This window comes from Mixophyes fleayi, chromosome 1 (genome assembly GCF_038048845.1).
Source record: "Mixophyes fleayi isolate aMixFle1 chromosome 1, aMixFle1.hap1, whole genome shotgun sequence".
NCBI classification, from domain to species: domain Eukaryota; kingdom Metazoa; phylum Chordata; class Amphibia; order Anura; family Limnodynastidae; genus Mixophyes; species Mixophyes fleayi.
In genome coordinates, this window is record NC_134402.1 from 172,653,185 (window position 1) to 172,667,690 (window position 14,506).

Here is a 14,506-nt window from a genome sequence, read left to right on the forward strand (position 1 = left end):
TAAGTTAAAAATAATTATAGAAAATCAAGTTAATTTATTGCTTACTGTCACAGGATGCAATGACATAACTGCCACTGGTGCAAGGAATATGATCCGCATTGGATCCATGGTTCCACCTTATGGGCTGACCATTCCCTCTCTGGGGGCACACTATTTATCCCCAGATTTAGTTTTAAAAAAACATGAGTGTTTATCAATATATGGTTGATTTTCTATCACTATCATTTATCAACAAAATATCACCCACCCCCACTGCTGGAGGCAGGGGCTGGCACTGGACATGCTGGGGATAATAGTTATCAACAATACTGGCCCATAGTGGCAGGCCCGGCGCTCCCATTAGGCAAGGTTAGGCACTTGCCTAGGGCGCCGGGCTCTGGAGGGCGCCACAGATGAAAAATTTCTTTAAAACTGTGCGGCAACCGCTGACCATACCTTACACGGCCGCCGCACAGCTTCACATACATCCACAGGGAGGGGGGGAGGGACTATTGCTCATCACCACCGCCGCCTCTCTGCTCCGTCTGCTCCCCTCCACTCACTGACTGACTGTCGGGCGTGACATCATCATCACGGCCCGACAGTGTCAGTGAGTGGAGGGGAGCAGACGGAGCAGAGAGGAGGCAAGTTAGAAGCAGGTAAGAAAAGACGCACATTTTCAAAATCGGTGCCCCCACCCTGTACACTTACACACTATTTTGTAAGTGTGCAGGGTGGGGGCGCCAATTTTGAAAATGTGCCGGGCGGGGGGCGGGGGGGCGTTGGGCGCCGATTTTGTAAATGTGCCTAGGGCACCACGGATCCCATCACCGGCCCTGCATAGTGGTAAGAGTTAACTTACCACTTTACCAGACAAGTTACAGGGTATATGTGCATGCATGACCTGGCTAGCCTGTTCACGTATGGATGTCTAGGCTTGGGCTTTCAGTTGCACTAATTGATAAAAAATGAAAACAAATAGTTTAAGTAGATTCAAATATTTTTTAAAAATGCACAATTAAAAAAAAATCTTTTATTTAAATAGTAAAGCAGTTTTTCATTGATTGCCTTCTGCTACCACCATCCTGAGTTTTTTGATAAACAAGATTTTGCCAGGGACCTGGGAAATCTTACTGCTGTGGGTTGGAGATAGGGCTTTTCGATATATTAAATAGATCCCACGATTAAGAAAAAAAATTGCATGTGCATCCCTGCATTGCAACATGGGCTGTTTAAGGAACAAATTTGCATATTTTTAGATTATTTGCTTCCAAGTCTAAATGAGGCCCAATAATGTTACATAGAGGTAATCTCAGCTTTTTCACTGCACTGCATTTGCATTGCCTGCCATATTTTATTCCCACATTGTTTTATGATAAAGTAATTTTATATTATATTATTTACTGCTGTGCATGTCAGTTTCTTGTCTGTTATCAATCTCTCTTCTGGGTAATGATTTGTTTGTCACATTGTGGTTTTGTGTTTCCTCGACTTTTAAAAACGTAGAACTTCTTAGAAGATCATTTTAGAGTTTATGTAATGGTTCCCCTTATTTGTGTTTGTATACCTAGTGTATTCCCATTGGTCCACTAGCTAATATAATTCTTCAGTACATGCTGCAAAAATTTTCTTTTTACATATATGAAAATAAAAGTTATTTTTAGCGGTCTTGCTATGTTGAAACACACATCTACAATGTTTAGTTGTTCCATATCTGTTAGTCCTTGACCTGAGATGAACACACAGACAGAAAATGCAGCACTGACATACTTTTAAGTCAGACTAGAGAAGTCCAGTCTTGTAGCAGCAGTAACCAGTCTCCACACAAGGCAGACTAATCTTCACTTATGAGCACTGAAATACTATCCAGTATCAAGACCTTTGTCAAGTCACTGAGTTCATATTTGCAAAAACAAACTCACTAGGTATTTCCCATAGCATATTACTGGGCTCCTGTGAGAGTGATAGGTAGGCCTGTCATTAAGGGTTCCAGACAGGGGGTGAAACATCTTGTATGCAAACTTGCCAACTCTCCCTAAATGTCAGGGAGACTCCCTGAAATAGGAGTGATCTCCCTCACTCCCTGAAGAGTCTGGCATGCTCCCTGATGCTGAGCTAGTACAAGACATGGTTGGCTTCACCATCTGTGGCATGATGACACAGTTCAGAAATTGTGTCCTATTGTGGAGGACTTACCTGAATGGGGTCGTCGTCCGTCTTCGGGCGGCGGCGGTCCCCTCTGTTCGGTCGGGGCGGTGAGCCAATCAGGGCTCACCTCCCGCCGTTTGAAACTATGCGGCGGCGGGCCAATCAGGACCCGCCACGTCATCACGTAGCGTCGCGTCGATGCTGCGTGATGACGTCAGCGCTTCGCCGACTATTAAAGTCGGCGTGCGCCGCCATGTTCAGTTCGTCGGCGGAGAGACAAGAAGACGGACGTGTGGCGGAGAGCTGCGGGATCAAGCCAAGAAGTAAAGAAGACAGCGGAGACCAGTAGCGGCAGCAGAGAGCCCTTGTTAGGGCTAAGAGCGCCTCTGCTGCCTGAAGACCGGCGGGATCAAGAGCAGAAGCCGGCGGCAGAGCATAGAGGCGGTGGCAGCGGGGAAGGAGCCAGGAGAAGCTCCCCGAAGACAGCAACAGGTAAGGCCCTTGCGGGCGACAACTCTCCCGGGTCCCCGCCCGCATCTCCTCCACTGAATTCGGGCACTAGGCCCGTGGCCACGTTCGGGCACAAGACCCGTGGGACAGAGAATTAGGGGCACAAGGCCCAGGGAAACTGGGCACTAGGCCCCGATAAAGTTAGTGGGCCAGTAGGCCATATTGTTAAAGGGCACAAGGCCCCGTTAGTTAGAGAGGGGGACTCAGAGCCCCAGGGATAAAAGGGCACAAGGCCCTTAGTTAGGTAGTGGCCTAGAGGCCATAGGAGAGGCCACAGGGCCTGATTAGGGGCTGATTGCCCATAGGCTTTTACGGGCACAAGGCCTTCAGTTAGTTAGGAAGGCCACAGGGCCTAAGTAGGCAGGGGCTAGAGCCCCTCGGTAGCAGGGCACAAGGCCCTAGTTAGTGGGCTCAGAGCCCTGAGTTAGGGAGGGGGCTGAGGCCCATCTGTGTGTAGCTTGGCAGAGGCCCATGGTGTGTAGGGCAACAGGCCCTGGTGGTGTGTGGTAGAGGCGTGAGAGCCTCGTGAGTGTAGGCGCGGTCCTGTGTGAGGTGAGCACACAGAGTTAGGAGGTACAGTAGAGTGGAGGCTCCTGTGGTGCTGTAGCAACCGGCTGGTTGGCTAGCAGCGGTGTGCTCTGGTGAGTAGCATGCAAAGTACTGTATACTGTATTTATTCTGTCTGTGCGGCGAGTATTGTTTGTATTACGGTATTTTGGGGTGTGCTACATAACTGTGTCCAGGGGCAAGACGTCAGGCCCTCATTAAAGGTAGGCTCTTGTTCCCTGTGTTTTCCTGTACTAACCCGTGCTGTGGGGGACAAGTGTAGTTACCAGCGTACACATAGTCAGGGAAGAACACACGTAGTTTTCCCGTCCCTTAGGTCCCTGGGGTCGCACTGGTTTCCAAAGGGGGTGACTGAGTGAGTCAGTGGCAGTGCAGCACAGCTCAACGCAGTTCCAGGGGTGTCCCGTGGTTCAGGTTGAGTGTCCCAGTCCTCAGTTCCGTGCAGGTTCCCTGGCGGTTCCGGAGTGGGATACGTGTTCAATATCTGGGTGCAGGCAGTCGGGCGGTTCAGTTCGATTGGCTGTTCCGGGCGTCAGTCTGTACGCAGGTTAGTGTGCTGTTCCAGTGAGCCTCAGTCGGGCCTGGTGCAGCCGGTCCTTAGGATCCGTGGGTGACCCCATAGCAAGAAGGCAGCTTCTTGGTACGACCTGGGTGAGGGGGTTAGGAACCGCCCTCCGGTTTAGTCCGTGCACACCGGCTGGTGTTCCCCGTAGTGGTTAGTGAGCAGTTCCGTTAGCGCACCACACCTAGTTAGTTGTAGCTGTATAGTTTAGTTGCGTTGCCGACCATTAGAGTGTTGTTAGGGTCGGGTCGCTGTTGTGGACAGCTTAGCATTTGTGGGTGCCCATCTTAGTCTCACTGATAGCGCAGAGGGAGGCTGTGTGTTCCTTGTCATCCACAGGTGTCGGGGAGGTGCAGGAGAATCGGATCGGAAGTGGAAGTGTCCCGGTGAGTATCACGCTCGATTCCCCCTTTCGGTTAGGCCCTCACCGGCAGGTGTGCGAGGTACTTGAGGCGGCACGCGAATCGTGGTAAGTTTGGAGGTACTAGGAGTTAGTCGCCCTGTGAGGCACATCTCCTCGAGGGACCTTACACTATGTCCATGTATTAATGCCTATGGAGGTGCCATTTTCATGGAGACCAAGATGTAATCAGACGGACAGCTAAGACAGCATGACTTCAGTAATGGAGACAGAAATGTAAAAGACACTTCAGTCTCTAGAGATTCATTAGCTGCTTTTCTTTAACGCATAGTTGCCTACTCTCCCGGAATGTCCGGGAGACTCCCGCATTTCTGGGAGACCTCCCGGACTCCCATGAGAGCAGGGCAACCTCCCAGTTCTTGCCCCGCCATAGATAAGTGGTGGGGGAGGGCTCTTCATGATGCAAATTTTGCATCAACGTAGTCCCGACCCCTGCTGTAATTGGCCAAAATTGTGACAATCGTTTAGGGACGGGGCCAAAATTATGCGATTCATCAAGCTCCACCCCCCGCACGCCCACCTCCCCCGGGATCTCCCTGAAGCCAATGAGGAAAAGTTGGCAAGTATGCTTGTGCGGTTATATAATACCAGTTACAACAAACTTCATGCTCACCAGCTGCAGGTTAATTATTGATACTGCAGAAAGTTTCCACCCTGATGGACGTCAGTAGCACCAGCACAGAAAAGGTGAGTACAGACAGTTGCCTGGGAAGGGCATGATGTGGCTGTGGTGGGTGTGATGTGGCTGGGGATGGCATGATGTTGCTGGGGGTGGCATGATGTGGCTGGGGGTGGCACGATGTGGCTGTGAAGGGCATGATGTAGCTGATGAGTGCATAAGGCTTTCCATATTTCATGTACATATACATTTTCCAAACAAGTCCCTAAATTCCAGGATCCAGACCAGCACCAGGTCTGAAAACTGCAATAACAGAAGAGAGCAACACAGTTTTAATACATAATGTTATGTTCAAAGAGGCGCAGCCATGCCCTATGTTGGTCACACCCCCAACACTTAGTGGCTACGCTCCCTTTGGTGGCGTACCGCCTCTGCACCACGGCACTTGTCCTAATCATTTATGGAAGAGGCACTGACTGTACTGATGCCCCAAATTCCTCTTGGTGACCCTGTCCATGTCTTCTGTGTCACTGAAACCTCCTGTCTCCCTGATGTGTCTCTAATACTTCCCCATCTCCCCACATGTCTGTATCACTTCCTACGCTTGTTTCTCCTGCTGGGCTTTGTCAGTGTGTCCCTCTTGTGAGGAGCACGCAGAGCTGGCACTAATGCTAGGCAAGCTAAGGTGCTCAACTAGAGCTCAAAGGTTCAGGCAGTATTTAAAACACAGAATGAATGATAATATGCCACTCAGTTTAATTTTCCCAGTAGCATACTTGCCAACTTATGGGAGCCTGCCGGGGAAGGTGGGCGTGCAGAGAGTGGGGCTCTGAAAACCGCGCCATTTTGGCCTCGCCCCCGTGACATCATGACGCAAAACACGTCATTTTACAGCGGGGCACCGGGAATCGCGGCATTTTGGACCTAATTCTGCCCACTTCACTAGGAAGTGGGCAGATCCGGGAGATTGCTACACTCACCCGGGAGAGTTGGCAAGTATGCCCAATAGTGCCCCTGCAATGAGCACCAGACGCTTGTGGATTTAAATTAAATACATCCTCATTCCTCATTAGCTGACAACGGAAAAGAAGGGAGTGTGTTTAATTATGTAAAAACTCTTCGCCCTGCGCTCCTCTCCCCTGTTTCAAAGTTCATGTTTGGTGACCCAAAGGCAAAAAAAATCAGAACAAAGTTTTTTATAAGTGTTTTATAGTAGTGCCCTTTTACAACACCATTAAACATTATTAATATTATTTTCTGCATGATAGATGCATTTGTTACTATTCATTTTTATTAACCTGGCTTTCTAAGTTTGTGTTATGTGAAAAATATTAAAAATGTACAAAAGTATACATACCTCCCAAAATTTGGGTATGCTCATTGGGATAGAGGTCACACCCCCGTAGGAGTGCCTAGTGACTTTGAAGTGCTAGGCTTTCATGTTCTCTCCTGCCTCAACTCCAAACACCTTTATTGCCATACAGAACAGCAGTGAACAGAAAACTTTCCATCTCTCCTCCCGCAGGACAAAGCTGTCCCGATCATGATGACGGGAGAGAGTCCTCAAATTGGGAGTATCCCGTCTAAATGGTGATGGTTGGGAGGTATAAATATGGCAGATTTAGCAAACATGACATGATGGAGATTGTAGTGCTCCAAGAGCCACCAAGTCAGTATAACACATGATGTACTTAGATGTACTGACTTTGCCCCTGGAAACTATTTTAAAGTGTTGATAACAATGTGATGGGGGTCAACCAGCACGGATTTAACTGAAGATGGTTTTTGCAGTGTGTTGGGAAACATTGTTTCTCCAGAGGATTTTTACATGAACCCTACACCAATTCAGAAAAATTTGGGCAAATATATGTTGCGGAATATCTTTTATACAAATAAAGAAAATAAGAGTTACTTTTACTTTCTCTGACATTCTATTAATAAAGGATTAAAAAGAAGACACTATAGGAAGCACATTACAACTATAGCTGTCGGCTAGTCATACAAGGACCAGTCCTGATAGTCCTAAGTGCTAGGTCCATTTTGGGCACATATATTAGTGGATAAATTGGATAAGATGAAGCCATTTGGCAGATCACTTCCGGACCACAAATGGCGACCTGTCAAACATAGGCTGATAGCAGACATCTACCGAAAGTATTTAAGGGCTTGACTGACAAAGATCTTAACAATTATAATCAGAAAATTATTTGACCAGTTGATACTGGAGCATATGTGGACAGTATTAGCACAGCAGTAAGCATACAAGTAAATTCATCATTCACTTAACTAAATCTATACCCATGAAAATAAATTGGATTTAACTGCATTTTAGAGATTAATCACCAGAAATAGTTTAAATATGAATTTAGGATTTGGAAGGAATGTACATCATGTATATTATTATTTATAGGATAATTATCTCATTTTATAAGAGCTTTAAGTCTTCTTCACAGTAAAAAAGCAGTGCTTGGAGGCCCACCAATTCAGAAATAGAAACAAATAGATAAAAAATAAATAAAGATAGGACTTGTCCACATCAATATCCAAACAGAATGCAATAAGAGCAATTCTGAAATGAAAACGATTCATCAGATCAGATGAATTGATATTTATGCCATGTCGTATACACTGTGAACTATTTAAAGTTCCACTATCATCTACTGTAAAATTTTACTATCATGCTCCTTTCCCTAACCTGAGCCCTGGGGGCTGCTCCATGCAGCTCTCTTGAACAAAGGAGTCTGGCTACGAGGTGGAGTACATTAGTAAAATGTTTCAGTAGATGGTAGTACAGTTTTAAACCATGGTTTTCCTGGAATGCATTGACAGTAATTACCGTTCTGGACAAACCATTAAAGTGACATGTAATCAGAGCCGGATTTAGACCTCATGGGGCCCTAGGCAAGATACTGGTTTGTGGCCCCCTCCCTGAAAAATCCATAGCACTATAATTTTTTAGCATAATATATACCCCTATTCAGGGGCTGGCTGGCAGACTTTAGCCCGGGGGGGCAAGCATATAGCACTGACCCATAAGTAGCGGCCCATTTTTAAAGGGAGGTCTCACCGCCGGCCCTGGGAGGGCCCTCTGGGGACTGCTGGGCCCTAGGCAATTGCCTAGGTTGCCTAGTGGTAAATCCGGCCCTGCATGTAATAGCTAAATAATGTTGATCAGAAAACATACATTGACAAGGTAGGTCTACTACATAAACTACACAAGTGGAAGTTGCTCAATCAATTAACAGGCTCATAGCAGGTGCTTGAAAGGGTGGGATTTTCCTAAAAGGAACAACACAGAGAAAAATCCCCCAGCATACTGTTATAGCCAGTAAAGGAGCTGCCATTTCTACTAAGTCTCAGTAGCACACATTTACAAATGTATGTTTAAGCCACCCGCCACTCCACGGCGCATTTGCTATTAGAGTGGTCCTAACTTTAAATAGTGAGAGTCCCATATATTTGGGCTATGCATATATGTGTTTTTAAATTGAGAGCTAACTTACCAAAAGGTACCCCAGAAGCCTCCAAATAGCAGTACAGGGATAGCACTCCCCCTCAGCTACTGACACCAGGGCCGGACTGGCCATCTGGCACTTCTGGCATTTGCCAGAAGGGCCGATGGCTGCATGGGCCGGTCCGGCTCCTGGCGCTGTCGGGTCCCGCCGCTTTAAGTTTTGTGCGGTCGCGCAACGTTATGTCATGAGCGACCGCGCAGGAAGCCTCCAAATGTGTGGTTCAGCCATTCAGGGCTGAGAGTTTATGCCAGCAGGTTGATGAGGTTAGTGTCTTCTTTTACTTTTAATTCCTTTCGGGGGGATAGGGAAAATGGCACAGGGGGTACAGGGACAGTTACTGGAGGGGGAAGTGAACATGCTTGCTGGGGGTGGGGAGTGAACATGGCTGCAGGGGGGGGGGGAAGAGAGAACATGGCTGCAAGGGGGGGGGAGAGAGAACATGGCTGCAAGGGGGGGGACAGAGTGAACATGGCTGCAGGGGGGGGGACAGAGTGAACATGGCTGCAGGGGGGGGGGAAAGAGAGAACATGGCTGCAAGGGGGGGAAAGAGAGAACATGGCTGCAAGAGGGGGAAGACAGAGTGAACATGGCTGCAGGGGGGGGGGAAAGAGAGAACATGGCTGCAAGGGGGTGAAAGAGAGAACCTGGCTGCAAGGGGGGGACAGAGTGAACATGGCTGCAGGGGGGGGCAGAGTGAACATGGCTGCAGGGGGGGGACGACACAGAGTGAACATGGCTGCAGGGGGGGGGGGGACAGAGTGAACATGGCTGCAGGGGGGCAGAGTGAACATGGCTGCAGGGGGGGAAAGAGAGAACATGGCTGCAAGGGGGGGAAAGAGAGAACATGGCTGCAGGGGGGGGGAAAGAGAGAACATGGCTGCAGGGGGGGGAAAGAGAGAACATGGCTGCAAGGGGGAGAAAGAGAGAACATGGCTGCAAGGGGGGGGGAAAGAGAACATGGCTGCAAGGGGGGGGAGAGAGAACATGGCAGCAAGGGGGGGGAGAGAGAACATGGCAGCAAGGGGGGCAGAGTGAATATTGCTGCAGGGGGAGGGGGCAGAGTGAACATGGCTGCAGGGGGAGGGGACAGAGTGAACATGGCTGCGGGGGGACGACGACAGAGTGAACATGGCTGCAGGGGGGGGAACAGAGTGAACATGGCTGCAAGGGGGGACAGAGTGAACATGGCTGCAGGGGGGGACAGAGTGAACATGGCTGCAAGGGGTGGGGGCAGAGTGAACATGGCTGCAGCGGGGAGTAAGTGAAAATGTACGTTAATAGAGTGTGTGTGTGTGTGCTATGTAAATATAGTGTGTGTGTGATATGTCAATCTAGTGTGTGTGTGTGATATGTCAATATAGTGTGTGTGTGTGTGTCATGTTAATATAGTGTGTGTGTGTGTGTGTGATATGTTAATATAGTGTGTGTGTGTGTGGCCGCAGTTTTTTAATTAGGCATGTGTGTGTGGCCACAGTATATTAATATGGCGTATGAAGGAAGGATCTTAATATAATGTGGGAGGTAGGCTATTTAATGGTGGAGTGTAGGTAGGGGCTAATTATTTAAGGTGAGGTGAAGTAACCTTTAATTTAATGCTGAGGTGGTTTAGAGCTATCAATTGAATATGGGGCTGATTTTGGGGAGGAGGGCTATTTATTAAATGTGTATATGAATTATTTATCCCCGGGAATGGTTGTGGAAAATGGCTATATTTATTAAACTTTAATGGTATTTAATTTATTGCTGGGACTGTTTGGAGGCAGGGAAATATGTTTTGAGTAAATGAATATACTGTTATTTTAATGTTGGAGCTGATTGGAGGAAAATAGGTCTACTTATTAAATGTGAACATTATTATTGTTGGAAATGGAGGGAGGCCTAATTGTAAAACGTGAGTGCTACTGATTTAACACCGGGGCTGCTTGTAGTTTTCTAAATCTCATGTACCCATTTTTTTCAAAATAGGGCCTCCAATATTCCAGGATCAAGACAAGCAGGAACTGAGCTAAAGAACCCAGCTGCTACAAGTGGTGAAAGAAACAAGACAGGTAGGAGAGAGCAGGACATTCTGCCAACTGTCCTGAATCTGATGGGACAGCCCTGAATTTGGGTGGCTGTCTCGCTTAGTCAGGATTTGGTCCGACTGCAAGGACAGTTGGGAGGTATGTCCCGCTTCACAACGTCCTGCTTGTGAAGGCAGAGCTGTGTGCATCTAACAGTAGTGCACACAGTATTGCCTATGCATTTGTCTAAAATGATAATCATGTTACGTAATAGGGACCCTGCTGTCTTAAATACCCTTGGTCCCCCAAGCCTTAATCCAGCTCTGGTTAGGGGAAGGGACACAGCCTGCAGAGCAAGCCGAGGAGCTCTAAGTATCACAAGATTTGGTAATCTCATGAGACAAAGAGTTTCCCTGCTCACTCTACAGAAACTTCCCACCTTGATGGGTGTCAGCAGCACCAGAAGCATAGATAAGTACAGTGGGCTGGGGGTGTCATAATGTGGCTGGGAGGGCATGATAGATGTAATGTTTTATTACAATATGTGTATCAATGCACCATGTTGACCACAACCCAGCACAATGCGGTCACTCCCTTTTTGGCGCCACTGCGCAGTGGTGGCACACAGTTTAATTGCAACTCATCTATGGATTGCGGCACCAAAAGTTTCCAAATTTCTCTTGCTGGTCCTGTACATACCATTAGATGATACTGGTAAGCTCTATGCTACAAATAGAGAGTCAAGCTGCATGTAATACGTATGTATCTCACGGGACACTGTATAACAGTGACCTTTGCAAAAAGTACTGTAATATTATTATCTGGAATAGAGGTGGGCCTGTGTGCTTTAAATGCCAGGGCTGATTTGTAGTCCCAGTCCGGCCCTGACTGACACCAACATATTTCTCAGACAAATACAGAAGTGGAAGTTGCTCAATCAATTTATAGACTCATAGCAGGTGCTTGAAAGGGTGGGTTATCCTAAAAGAAACAACACAGAAAAAAAACAAACAACATACTGCTATAGCCAGCAAAGTAGCTGTCATTTCTACTTGTACATAAAAATGCAGAAGTCTCAGTTGCACACATTTGCAAATGTTTGTTTAAGCCACCCGCCACTCCACGGTGCTTTTGCTAATAGTGTGGTCTTAACTCTAAACAGTGAGAGTCCCATACATATACTTCATAAACTGTACTTTATTTTTCAGGGGAATAATTTGTATTATTCAAGTAATCTCTCAATTCATGTTTAAGATATAATATATGTTTTGCACCATTTTTTAAAGTATTTTCTATTATTTTAGAGTGGACTTGCTTTCTCAAAGCTCTGGTTTACCCCACTTAAATCCCATAACATTGGGCTGTTACAGCCCTCATAACAGCCCAAAAAACTAATCCATGATACAGAGTTCTAAGGCTGGTGGCATTCTGGGTGACAGCTGCATTTAGCAGCCTACTCCCCACGCTCCCAGTGATCACCATTGCCTTCTCCATCCTGTGAATTAACCTCTAAATGCTTCCTCGAAAAATCTAATCAGGGGCCTAGTGTGCAGCCCCACTCCACATGGCCAGATATCTCCTGTCGAGAAGCAACAGCACCAGGCAATCATTGTAAGAAAGGATGTGATCCATGGCTAGGTCTTGGAAACCTGGTTGGAGCTACTCCCAGAACAGGTCCACAATATGTAAATAATGGGACATCTCCCTGTATACTATACAATTTTGGCCTTGAATTGGATCTACAACTAGGGGGGCCTGGAGTGGTCAAATTACATTTACACTATAGGCTGGCTATATTTATTTCTGCCCTGATCTTACTAATATTACCCCAACTACCCCACCACTAATATAAGTTCACACAAAGAAAATCTAAACATCTGAAACTTGTATGTTCTGCCAATTGGCTGAACCCTTCTAATGTATGACCTTGTTAACATCAATTACTCCCAGGTTTGCAACAATGAATACTCGCTATTCCTGCAGCCTTTGTCTACAATTATATTACCTTCAGTGTCAAATACTAATTTGCAACCCAATTAAAATATCAACCTTTTGCTTTACCTTTACCTTTATCTTTCTGAAGTTTCATATATGGCAACACCTTATAATTACTTATACAAGCGGTTGATACATGGCAGCTTGAGATATTTTCCTCCCCGTCTATTCCTGAGTCCAGGCCAACTTACCACAGAGCATCTCTGTACTCTTCACCAAGGTGTCTGGATCAAATTCCTATATCCTTTACCTATGCCTAAGGGCGAAAGTCCATTCCACATGAGCTGGTTAACTACTTTAAAAAATGACAACCAACCATGGCACAAGGCTGTCTACAGCCTCTTCAGCAGGCAGATATCACCTCTATTATCTCAGAAGTGATAAATATTAAACAGGCCATGCAGGAAGAAGATGATAGGGCGTTGATAAGTATTAAATCTAAAGTCGCAAAAGTAAATTCCTTGAAGAGAAAGTAGGAAAAAATCTAGACAACAGGGGCTATCAGATTCCTTAATCCATAATGATTCCTGAATTGATTGAAATAGCACACCTAGAAGACTACCTTTTTTTGACTCTTTCACATGTTAGCCCCCTCTATGTGATATGATTTGTTTCTCCTCAACCGGGTGCACTGGGCTCTTCGCTCTTGGTCACAGGAGCCATCATCACGCCACGAGAAAGGTTATACTCTGCCTACATTAATACAAGACAAAATAACAAACTTACCAATATACAAGACAAAGATCTGACATCATCTTCGACAAGTCAAAACTCCAAATATTTCAGGACTCCAGTATTGGCTAAATGCAGAGATATGAGAGAAATAACTACAATTCTGAATGATCACAAAATCAAATACAAATACAAATGGTGCTTCCCCTTTATTGTATAAATCTGTACAGGCAGTAAAGTGTTAGCAGCCTAAACGCAAGACAAAGCCCTGCATCTGCTCCTCAGACTGAATTTCTCTTGCCCTGCCACCTTATCGATAGATGCTCCTTCTAATTGCAAAATGAACCAAGAAAGCTTCATACAGAGAATGGCCCCTTGTCTCATCCAGGTCCAGATCCTCTTCAGGAATGTGAGAACTTGTAATCACTTTTGAACTTGTGGTACCTATACATCGGGTTTCACCCGGAGGTTTGCCCTAACTAAATAGTAACTCCTGCGGTTTGGACGTGAAAACTGCTGGAGATGTGCGCAAAAAAATCTGCAGAATAGTAAATCTTCTCCTAAGACTCTTTCACTCCTCCTCACCCAACACATCTTCTGTTTAATATGTGGAGGGTCATGAAGCCATCCAATAGAGACTACATACATTTAACTCCTCCACAGGACATCCACACCAGATTAGATATGATCTTGATGAGAAAAGATATTCCCAAGTCAATGGTCAGATCACGGGCCAGTGACTATTGACATAGTGGGCCCTCATACTAGAAAGCATTCCCAACATTGTTCCCTTAATAATAGAACCCTCTTTAGCCCCAGCTTAAGCTGCAAGAAGATACAGAGTTATGTAACTCTCACTCATGTTACTACAGGATACCCTTAGGCAGTGAGCTGGGGAAGTCTGATTAGGGCCTTTACTTATGCAAAAAACTTTACATCTATTATATAGTAAAATATGGCATGTGGCAGCAATGGAAAAGATATTTAAACAATACATTTCACATATTGACTCAAACGTGGTGTTTGTGGTATCAATATAATAGGTCTACCTCCTGAAGTAGTTCATCTAAGAATCTAAGAAATAAACTTTAGGAGGTTGGTAAATTGTGTTATTCTGCATTAGCGCTGGACCACCAGAATCCTCAACCTCACATCCCACCCTTTCCATTTACCCCGCTCAAATGACCTTTCTCCCGATCACCAAAAAACTAATATGTATTTGCCAAGTTAAGCTATGAATGTATACCAGCTAATTGTAGCACTTTGTCAACCACTAGACAGCTGTTATATGTTCAACTATAATGCTCATTTACCTTCTACTTTTACTGTTATGTTGTAAAGTCACGGCCAAAAGTTTTGAGAATGACACAAATATTATTTTTCACAAAGTCTGCTACCTCAGTTTTTATGATGGCAATGTGCATATACTCCATAATGTCATAAAGAGTGATCAGATGAATAGCAATTTGTTTTAAAGTCCCTCTTTTTCATAAAAATGATCTTTATCCCAAAAAC